At 32.8% G+C, this 12,562-nt stretch overlaps 1 pseudogene; it reads right to left on the reverse strand.

Moving 5' to 3' along the window:
• Nucleotides 1–4,891: 4,891 nt before the first annotated feature.
• On the reverse strand, nt 4,892–10,333 carry LOC133825804 (apyrase 2-like; annotated as a pseudogene).
• Nucleotides 10,334–12,562: the final 2,229 nt, after the last annotated feature.

A 12,562-nucleotide genomic window follows, 5' to 3' on the forward strand; every position in this document is an offset into this window, starting at 1 on the left:
GCATAGTATGACAACACATCTTGAAAATTCAAAAATTAAAGCAAAATCTAGAAAAAGATTTAAAGTTGAGAGTGAAATTACACTTTATTGATAAATGAAACCCTCATATAAAATATAATAAAACTATATTAAAGATAAAATCACAAAATATCATAAACTAAAAAACAAAATCAAAATAGTCTATCTCATAGAGTTAGAGGTTTAGAGAGATACGACATTTGAATTGAACAATTGAGTCTTCAAACTTTGGGGAACATCAAAAGGCTTATACATTAGGAGTATCGTTATCCAAAATCTTTATTCCAAGCCTTCCCAAAATCACTTGAAGCTTCACCAAGATGGAATGAGAAGTGTGATTTAACAAGCATTTTAAACTCACACATGTCAAGCAATTCTTTGTGAGTTTCTTAGAAATCTAGAGATAGAAATGGGTTAGAGATTGTTGAAGAGTGTGATCAATGCTTCACAACTCTAAATGATCCATTTTATAGTGTAGGTACCGTCATTAGGAATAACCAATAGAATAACCCATTTTAATCACACATTTTTTGAGCCAAAATGCACATTAATTTCTTTGCACCAAGTGACATACGCCACCTATGTGGCGACATGTTATTGTAGCCATTAAAACTGTGACAGTCAGAATCCCGTGATCCGTAAGGGGAAAGACCGGGTAAGTTGTGCAATCGCACACCGCCTGGGGAAGGTCAAGTGTAATGATTCTAAGACTGTGTAGGTATGGGATTACACAGTTGAAGAGGGCTTAAATGGATTGATGGGTACTACCTATATTAGGAAGGTGCATCTTCTTTTCGGTAGCCCATCACTTGAGAACTCCATGGTTAAGCGTGCTTGGCCTGGAGTAATCTAGGGATGAGTGACCTCCTGGGAAGTTTTCCCAGGAAGTGTGCGAGTGAGGACAAAGCACGCTGGAAAGACTTGTCTTGGTTTGTAGGGTCAGTCATCATTCCAGAAAGCAGCCATAGTGACGTGGGGTATCACAAAAACTTTTAATGGCCACAAGCGACATGCCGCCATCCCACTGCTTAAGGTGTCAAAAAACACCTCAAAATGACTTCAAACTTTTAGGGCATGCTTGGAAATCTCTTTGTATCACTTTAGAACCCCAAATATTAAATATATATGTTTACAACAAAAACTCGTAGTATTACTTCAACTTAAGTAAAATCGTTAAGTATTTTATACCACCTATAGAAGACTACTTAAACAATCACAAAACAGTATTTCCTCTTATATTTTAATATACCTTTTTAAACTTATGTTTTAGGCACGCATAATCAAGTTAATAAACACAAAAACATGTGCTTTAACTGAAATATCATAAAAATTTGTTTCCAATAATAGATTTCTCTTGTAAAAAAGTCATTTTTAAGAATACTTGAAAATTATTTTGGTGAAGTATGCAAACTTAAGCCATGCTATATTAAAATCATACAGTGCAACAAATCTGAATACATAACTAAGCAATTAACCTATGTAGTCAAATAAACAAATAGATTCTTAGTCTTCTTTTCAAGCTCTTAATGCATCTTCAAGTCCTTTTTTTTTGTGCAAGCTTGAAACCATCTTCATCTTCTTATGCTTGATTTAGCTTAAGCTTTATAATATAGTTGTTAAATACTATATTTCATTGGAATATAATAAAAGCCAATATTATAGTCCTAGACAACAAATACAATTGGACAAGGTGATTGTTACAAAAAAGAAAAAAGAAAAACATCAACACTATGCTTAAAATACAAAGCATAAAAAAGATGCTTCAAAACTTAAACTATCAGGTTACTAATTTGTAACCCCAAGTAACAACTTTGGTTACAAGCTGCTAAAATGTCTCAAACCTTCTCCCTTCTCCCTTGTAATTTTGTAACATCTATGTAATTGTTGACTGTCAAAATAACATCCTTAACATCTACAAAACATTATAGCACATAAAAATTAAATCAAGAATATTTAAATCCATTTACATATTGATTATGGTGATATTTTGGGAAATACAAATTAGTAACTGATTACTTTTTGTATGTTACAAATTGACAAAATAATATTTTGTCACACTCATTTAATCAACATTATATATTTTTATAATATAAATAATATAACATATTAAATGATTTCTATTTTCTAACAAATGATTTGTAACATTTTATACTATAAAGATGATATATAATAATACTTATACATTCAAATAAGCTTTAGCTTGTTGGACCATAAATCATATGATTTTTTATCTCAAAACAAAGTCGACTTGATTTAGACTCAATGGGATAATTTGCTAACCTGTCTCCATTTAAAAGTTTTAAAATAGCAAACAATGTAAATTTAGGGTCTCTTTAGGGTTATCTTAAGATGGATTGTTAATAAATATTTAAATTAAAGCCAATCATACAAAATACTCCAAAAGAGTTGGAGATTTAAACCATTATTATTATAGAATTGCTAAGGGACACCAGTGGTGCCCAACACCACAAAAATGTGACGTATTGCTATTGTCGCAATTCAATATCGGGTCCCACATATTTGAATTTAATAAGAATTATGAGGTATCGCTAATCAATTATGAAGTGTCACCTCGTATGGTGTCACTCTTTATTATATTGTGTAGGATAAATATAGACTTACAATAGGCAGTGTAACGCCCTGGTTACCCCAGAACAGTTACGGTGAACGGTGAACCGGAAATTTGACCCGCTACCCGAGTCCTTTGGTTAAAAACGTGTTCTAAGTGTTATTAACAGGCTAAGGTGAAAATCAATAAAAAGGGAAAATATATACTTTATTAAGTACATAAAACTATTCATGAGCTCATCAAAATGTTTACAAGCTTTTTACAACTCAAAGTGGTCATTACAGTTTCAAAAATATAAACCCGCCGACCTAAGCGGCAAAAATAGGGTAAACCCCCTAGTTCCTCTGAGAACTCCTTGGCCGTGGTGGTCAAGCGGCCGCATATGTACACAACACCACCTAAGCTCTCCACTCAAGGCTAGGTGAGCTTTTCTTTCCCTTTACCTGCACCACATAGCACCCATGAGCCAAGGCCCAGCAAGAAAACACAATAAAGCATGATATAATATCAACAGTGATCATAATAACCATTCAAGACTATCAGTCCAAAGCAGATAGGTGACAATAGCAAATGTCACAAAAGTGGGTACAGCTCCCTCTAGCCATGTGACAATAGGGTCACCAGGGCTTAACTGATAAGTGATCCTTTCATAAGTTTAACCAGGATAGATGCATGGTGAATAGTCACCAACATAACCTTCCTCATGACCATAGAGTAATAATCCTGGAACATCGTTCCCTAGCCATGTGACAACAGTCACCGGGGCCTTATGCGCTGGCTCTGAGTACTAGTCTTAGACTAGTCAACCGCTTATAAGTTCATCGACCTTAGGGTCGGTCCAACATTCACTAGCATTTAATATGCAATCCATGTCCACATATATCAACCAACATGCTTCAATAACATTCACGCCTGTCATATACATATACATGGTGCATTTGTATTCATACACTGTTTTCTTACCTCTGGTTCGAGTGAAAATTAATATAAGAACGACATTTGAGAACGATCAATCTTTGAGTCCTTTAACGGTGACCTGGTCATAACCAAAAATGGGATTCCATCAATAAAATGATTAACAAAGGGTTCCCAAACCAAAACCTAGCCTCCGAGACATCAAACACTACTAAACCGGGTAGTAGGATCGACCCCGAGTCCTAAGGCTTGCATCCCCGAGCCAAAAAGCCATTTCTAGCCAAAAAGCCACTAAGGGCCGCGGCCCTCCCTGGCCATGCCGCGGCCGGCCCCTCAAACAGAGGCGCCCAACTTCAGCATCCATCAAGGGCCGCGGCCCTCCCTGGCCATGCCGCGGCCCAACCTCCAGTTCAGCCATAATCCCTGTTTTTCTTCCCCTGCGATTTCTCTTGGAACCAACCTTTCAAACCAAGCTTAAACACCACTCAAACCTCCAATACAACCCCTAACTTGATCTATATCACTCCCTTAGCAAAACCCAAGTTAAACCCCAACCAAAACTTCCATCAATTCCAACAACCCACCATAAAAACATGAGTTGAAACTAAACACCAAAACAGAGTAAAACCAGAAAGTTAATGGATGAAACTCACCTCAAACTTGGAATTAAACCCCCTCCAATGGATGAACCAACTCTAAGAACTCAGCTCCTTGATTTCCTAGCTTGATTCCTCACTCTGAACTCAAAAACTCCAAAGAAGAAATGAGGGAAAAATGATGTACGGGAAGGAGAAGAACCTTGCTCTGTTTTGTTCTGTTTTCTACAGCCATCTAAAGCATCATATACATCCAAACCAAATGACCTAAATGCCCCTAGGTCATTAAAAGTTTCTAAAGCCTTCCCAAGGGTAAAATTGGTATTTTCTACCTATCTCGTTAATCATAATTAATGCTCTCCAATTCCAGCTAATCTCAATAATCTCAAACACCAATAATTCACATCTCATTACCCTTTAATGCCCGGTAACACTCCAATCATTAAAATCACCCCGAGCCTCGAGCTCAAGCCTGTTATGACCAAACCGACAATTAATATTAAAAGATCGTCTCATGCCGAATAACTCTACCCAATCCACATTATAATGTGGCCTCACAATATATATCATTAACATACAAACAAATACACAGTTACGCCCTCAACGGGCCAAATTACCAAAATTCCCCTGTAAACAAATGTGGACCTACGTGCATGCATTTATCATCATATTATAATATAATTCTTATAAACATGCATATATTCATTTAATGACATAATTAAACAAGTATGGCCCTCCCGGCCTACTATCCCCGCCATTAAACACATCGGAGAATTCGGGGTATTACAGGCAGTCTTTAGTTAACAAATCCAAATGCTACTTTCCATGAATATGATACCAAAATTCAGAGGCCAACTTTTGCATATCTATATAGCTTTTACTGATGATGATGATGAGACCACTTCTATGGCACTGCCTAGAGTCCATTGTGCTTCAGCCCAGCCATCCTGATATTTAATTTTCTTCATCAAAGTAATCTCTTGAGAAGGGTCCAAACCTATTTAGAAAACCATAAACAACAAAAACTTCAATGTGTGCTTCAATAAAGAACTTTTTTTAAACTAAATATGGAAGTGAAACTTACCAAAACCATCAACAAGCAAGGAATACTAGTAAACAAGGTCCAAGCAAATGTATGGTAAATCGTATTCGTCTACACCTGGAAAGACAGATTTCGCGTCTTCGAGTTTAGTTTGACAAGCAAGAGTAGCTGCTTCTTTAAACTGTGCAGGGTAAGCTTTGGCAACATTGTCACTCCCATTAATGAAACCAACCTGAATTATGTGGTTAATTAGTCCAACCATTCAATCACTACATAACAACAAATTTTGAACTCCTTATAATCTTGAATAGGCAATACAAAACCTGATCTTCTCGGTCGAAGAAGAAGGAACCAACATAAAGATTACTCTCTCCAAGTCCTCCTCCTCCATTCCATATCCCAGAAAATGTGCAGTTCAAGTATGAACATGTCTCTGATAATCTAAGAGCCTTATCAGCTACATTCCTACACTTATTGAGGCTTGAGCCAGAGGCTGTTGCATTGTAAGTTACTCCATGTATAAGACCCTGAAAGAAAATTCAAGATAAGGTAGAAAGAAAGAAAATCTTAAGACTCTTATTTACTTTGAAAAATCAAGAATTAAGAGACATAATGATTTTATAATTTGATCAGGTGAATATTAAAAGTTGCAGTAGTTATTTTCTTATGTGACGTTTGGTTGGAGGGAATGAAAATGGAAAAGTAAGAATGGGAATGAGAAAATGAATAAGAATTGAATGTAATCTTTCCTCCCATTTTTCAAATGGAATAATAGTTATTCGACCAGAATGATGGAAAAATCATTCTGTTGGAGTGACATTCCAATAGTCTAAAATCCAACAAAACAAAACAAAAGAATGAAATGAAAATTGATTCCTTTCTGTTCCATTCCATTCGATTTCATTACCTCCAACCAAATATCACCTTATTTATTACTTACCCTTATAGCCAGCCAGAATGCAAGGGCTTCCAGAATCTCCAGTGACATTTAAGAGCCCTGCTCTAGCAGCTAGCAAACCATAACCTAAATAACTGCACACAAATAAAATCAACATGCCATATATATTAGTGTGGCCTATGCTGCATAAAGTTCTATAATTAATGTATTAAGTGAAAAGAAAGAATAATAATGAAAACCTATGAACATAGAGATAATATTTTGAGCCTTTGAGATAGGTCTCCTTCACATATGTTTCATCTCCATATGTTGGATTTGGTGCATTTGCATAAGCTTCTTCAGAGATAGCATAAGTCATTTGAACTGATCCACCTCCAAGGTCAACCACTCCAACTGTTTTTCCATGTTCTTTTCCCAAATTTCCTAGTAAGTAGTTTATTGACACCTGTAGAATATATGAAGCAGAATTAGGAGAAAATGAATTTTAATGTTGAGCTTCATGAAGAAGTTTATGAGTTTTGTAGTTGCCATCATATATTAACATCAATAGTTAGTGAGGATACACATGTATCTATATCTTTAAGGGAGAAAATTGTCTGCAGTGGAGTAACAGGCATAGGACTTATATATATATATAATATTGGCCAAAAATTCCCATTGACACATCCTATCTCCATATTGGTATGATACTGTACACTTAAATAAATATAGGGTCATTTGGCAATATGACCTATTTTTTCAGGGTACTTTGGTAAAATAGCTTTTTTTTTTAAAATTATTTTGCACTTTAGCTTAATTTTAATAATTCTTTGTAAAATGATATCTCATAATTTAGACAGTTAATCGAAAATTTAGACAAGTGATTGAAAATTTTAGACAATTAGTCGAAATTTTTTGATAACTGGTCGAATTTTAACTAATAATAATATTTGAACGGTGATTCCTAAAAATAAATTAAAATTATATGATTTTAGTGGGGTATGAGACCCTACTTAGTGCTTGCCTCGCACATGGTGTTTGGTTTAATTTGTTGAATCAGTATTATTATCTATTTTAAACCAACATGTAGGAGAGGACTATTTTTCTAAATAAACCATTATCTACTAGCACTACAAAAAGTTTTGCAATCACAGCAAAATTTGTGATAAAATAAAAAATAAAAAATTTATAATTAAAATAATATGATTCACTAAAAAATTCATACCTAAAAGTATTAATTATAAATTATATTGTCACTAAATATATTGTTAGTCACAATATATTTTATCAATATATATAATAAGTTAATTATATATTAGTGATAATTTATAATTAAATATTATTTTTTAGTTACAAATAATTTTTTATTATTACTAAAAATGATGCTTAGTCTATATATATATTTATATTGCAACTAAAAATTTGGGGAGAACCTTCTGTACAATTGTATGTTCACATTCTCGGGTTTCGACACTAGGTTTCTAATTTTTTTTTCATGACGACTTACATTATAATTATTTAGAACATCATGTAAAATTTAATAATCAACAAAATAACGTTGAAGATATAGTCACACAAGACTATTTTATATATAATTTTTTTTAATTATTTTGCTAAAGTGATATTTTATTTTTTATTAGTTAGTGGTATTCATTTTATATAGGGTCCATATTCTCAATATTTATTTTTATCATATTCTTGCCCTTATTTGGTGACTTCTAAGACCACACACTTATCTTGGGAGTGGGACATATAAAGACCCACCAAAAAAAGGAAATTGAAAAAATGTGTTAGAATTCAGGTTGTGATACTAACCAAAATTCAAAGAAAATAAAAAAAAAAAAATTCATGCAATAATGCAAAGAAACATCAAATCATTAAGCCATGAATATATATATATATATATATATATTATTAATATATAGAAGTGGGCATAATTAATGTAAGATATATCATACCCACAAATAGGATCCTTCTTGAATTCCATCAAGAACAGCAACTGCATCATCTGACTCAAGTTTGAAGTCACTTTTTTCTTTGATCAGATTCCTAACCTAATTTTTTTGACACACAAAAATTTATTAATTAAACTCTTCAATTTATAATAATAAAAGCAGATCCATATACAATTATATAAGAACAATGATTAAAAAAAACTACTTACAGCTTCCAAAATTTCTTCTGAAGTATTCCCAGACAATACAATGAACTCAAACCAGCAGTTGCCTGCATTTTGTCATTTAATAAAACCAATTGCATCAAATTTCTCTTTTCTTAAAAAAAAATTAAAAAAAAAGGAAAAAGAATAATAACTTTTAGCACTACATGAATAAAATACTCACATTGCTCTTTCATTTAATAGAATCAAGATATTTTTTTCAATTTTAAAATTAAAATATCGTCATTAATTAATCAATTATAATAATAACATTTTCTTCATTTAACAAATAGAAGAAACAAATCTGACTATATATATATATAGTATTGATATGTATACTAAATTATGCACCAATACAAATATATTAAACCAACTCACATGATAATTTTATTTAATTTTATTTAAGCAATCAAATTTATATAAGGTGAGACCCATTATTTTAAAAAATAATTCCACATTAGTTGGTGTAATATTTTAGTACATAATTTTGACTCACATATATATCATTATTCATATGAGTTTTATACTAAAGTGGTGTTTGTTTTGAGTAGTTGAGTTACCTTGAAAAGTGTAGAGGGACTTAGGATGTAGGTAATATTAAACTCTTGTGTACAAAAATATTCACTTTACCTTTAAAATACACGTGGAGCCCACACAAATTATTAACTTTACCTCCTTAAAATTTGAACAAATATTGGAATGAATTTAGATTCTCATTCCCACTTTTACTTTACCTCATACCAAACACCAAATAAGAGTAATGATATGTGTATTCACTCAAATATTACACACGATATGACAGCTTAGCCTAGCTAATCACATTTATTAAAATTAAGACCCACTATTTTAAAAAGCAGTGACATGTTAGTGTGTGTAAAGTTTGAGTGTATATTTTGGTTACTTATCATTACTCTCATGCTGACCACAAAGAGGTATATATATATATATATATATATATATAAAACTCACCCCAACCCTAGCTTGTGTGGAGGAATGGAGATCTTGAGGAACTGCATCCTCAGCTACTTGGAGAAGTCCAATCAAAGATTCTGCAGCAGCGGTGACATTACTAGCTTATGAACTTAGTCCTGGTTTTACCTGCATATACACGTATACAAATAACATTATATATATATACATATATATACCAAAGACTACTAATTAAGTTGTTGTAGTAAAAGAGAATAATGAGTATACTTGTTTAAAAATCTCAAGTTCGTTTGCAAAGGGGAGAAGGTCAAGGTTAGAGTCGAAATGGTAGAGATGGACACGGCTACCAGAGCTACCGGCGTCGAATATAACGGCGTAGTTGGCCGAGGAAGAAGAAGAAGAAGAAGTAGAAGTAGGGTTTGTTAAGTGAAGAGTAGTTTGATGAGAAAGGTGGTGATTATTAGAAGAGGAAGAGCCAAATGGATTAACGTAAAGGAGGAGTAGTAGAGACAGAGGGACTATGAGAAGAACTAAACTCCCTCTCTTGCTCTTCATTTTCTCTAATATCTCTTCTCTCTATCTTCTTCTTCTTCTTCTTAATTAATCATATACGTACATAATATATATGTGTATCTATATATACACATTTCAGGCTCTAGGTATCACTTGATTATTATAATTATGGAGTTTCTTATTATTCTCTTCTTTTTATATAGTTCCAATGATGATAATATTTTTTTTATTATTATTTTCAAAATAAATGAGTTCGTTATGGATGATGATAAAAAGTAGCTCCAACTATTACCTCCATTTGTATATAAATATATTTAAAAATTAAATCAAGATAATATATGCATCATTCATTATTGTCCTCGTTTCTGTCTCGTTTCCTATTTAGATTGAAAATCCTTGCCTCATTAAGGACAGATCCTCTCGAGGCTCCGTTCAATAGGGAACATATGTATCCCTAATCTAAGTTAAATAATTTATCAGCGAATATGTAGATTTTGCTAATGATAATTATTCATAGCAAGCAAGAAATCAGTTCACCACAGGCTTACGTACAAGAATATATATAGTCTTTAGGGTTTCTTGTTTGCTCTCTAGCGTCGTTAACCTAGACGGACCCCATTACTGAGTTTTTCTTGGCCGTAATTTCATCAGCTCTGGCCGAGATTGCTGCTATTCTCATCGGAAGCTTGCCACTCAGTCCTTCTACCGGATCCATGTTTTGTCAAACGACCTTAGCTCGTCTAATATTCTTCTCCCTAGTGGTGGTCGCAAGGTGTTGCCAACCTTGTGCAGGTGATGGTTGTAATGCCTGGCTCTCTATGTTGTCCCATTGTTTGGAATTTATTCTTTCACAGCTTAAGAAACTCAGTTAAACCCTGTTTCTTCTTGATCTTAAGAGTGACGCTCTTTCGATAAATAAAAGTACAAATAGACGTAGGTCATTACCAATTCTTGGGGCTGAACCACTATAAAATTCTTTGTGTCGTTTACTTAATTCCAATTCATTTAATTTTTACTCTGTCGAATAAATTAATTCAGTATCGTTGACCAAAATGCTGGTGTACGACCCAACTATTCTAGACTTTGGACCATTAATGACTACTATACTAATCTTAAGAAAATGTACATATGAAATAACCATAACTTTATTTAAAAACTGTAAAGTAAAGGTTAAATACATAAAAATTCATTTAGGATATGAGATCCCATTGTTTTGAAAACAAAACATAACTTAAATAAATTGGTTACAAAATTAAGTGCGGAAAAATAATACATAGAAATCATAACTAAAAGACTTAAAAACTTCATCATCGAATCGAACACGCAATCCACCGATTCCATCCTGCCTCAATACACATCCTCAAGCTGCCAAAAATCTTTCCGCTGCCATAACTATTTTCCTGCACATATAAACATAAAGGAATGAGCCTAATGCCCAGCAAGGAAAAACTACTAACCACATAAACATACACATAAAATTATATCATAACATATGCTAAAAACATATCATAACATATACTATATAAGACTATACTAATAATGCCCATTATGACATGTGATAAACCATCTACGTCCCCTGTCTGATATTTGAGGTAGGTTAGATCACATGTAGTGTATGATAACCCATCTACGTCCCCTGTCTAATATTTGAGGTAGGGTAAATCATAACATAACATATAAAAACATAAACTTATCATAACATATTAAACATAACATAACATAAAAACATAACATATCATACAAACATACAAGATCTAGCCTATTTTCCTTACCAAAATACCAGGATGATGAGAACAAGGTCAGGATTTTGGAACACTCCTAAAAACCATTAATAGAGATGTGAGTTTTCTAAAAGAAAGAGATGAAGAGGAATGAACTAAACCATCGAGAAGATACTTACCAACAAGAAATCTCAAGTTCGAAGAACTTAGATGCCTAACCAAGAATAGAGAAGATTGGGTTAGGAATTGAGTAGAGAAAAACTATAATAACTAATGAAACAATACAGAAAAGGAACTAAGAATAGGAATACCTTTGAAATTGCTATGACCGAACTACACCTCGAAACCGAAATACACTTTATGAACCTTACTTCCCAAGTGTCTAATAAGCTTAGAATGACAAAGCTTATAACCCCAACTCAAGTGTTTATCACTCTATAGTCTCACTAGCACTTAGAAGGCTCTGATCAATGCTTGAAGAATGAATGAAAATGCTTGGTGCTAGGTCCTATTTATAGAGTTCTAGGAATAAAAATCTTCTAATTATAATCCAAGTTTAAATTTAAAATAAAATCCTAACTTCTAACTGTCTAAATCCCGTAACTCTAAACTAACCTACAGTAAAATCAACATATCTGGAGTTGTAGGACTTCGATTTAGAATATCTTTATACCGTTAGAAAGATAATTAAATTATCTACAACTTTTTAGAAATACTATTTTTCGAAATTCATAATATAACTGAGTCAAAAATAGGTCGGAAGTTACAGTACCCTAAAGTTACGAAAAAAAAATCTATTTAATGATCTAAATAACAACCTAATCCACAAATAAATAAAATTGTGAGTCTAAATATCTAAATAAATATCATGCTCCTAACATATTCTGGTGAAAACTAAGCCTTATATTTCCCTTAATAATCATGCATATGACAAGTGTCATAATCCTATTGGCTCTATCTAAACCTTAGGTTATAATAATCATCATATTAATAACCAGCAATATTAATCAAACCTTATGTTATAATTAATATTCTTAAACTATAGGTTAAACTTATAAAATCCATAACTATTGCTAGGAGTTTCCAACTAAATCCCGGCTTGAACCAAAATCCACAGTAATAAACATACATAACTACTACTAGCTATTACTATTACTACTATATATTATCTAACTAGCTAAGTAAAGTTCTTGGACTCTACAAGGTCATTACCAACTCTTGGA

The sequence above is a fragment of the Humulus lupulus genome, chromosome 3 (assembly GCF_963169125.1).
Source record: "Humulus lupulus chromosome 3, drHumLupu1.1, whole genome shotgun sequence".
NCBI classification, from domain to species: domain Eukaryota; kingdom Viridiplantae; phylum Streptophyta; class Magnoliopsida; order Rosales; family Cannabaceae; genus Humulus; species Humulus lupulus.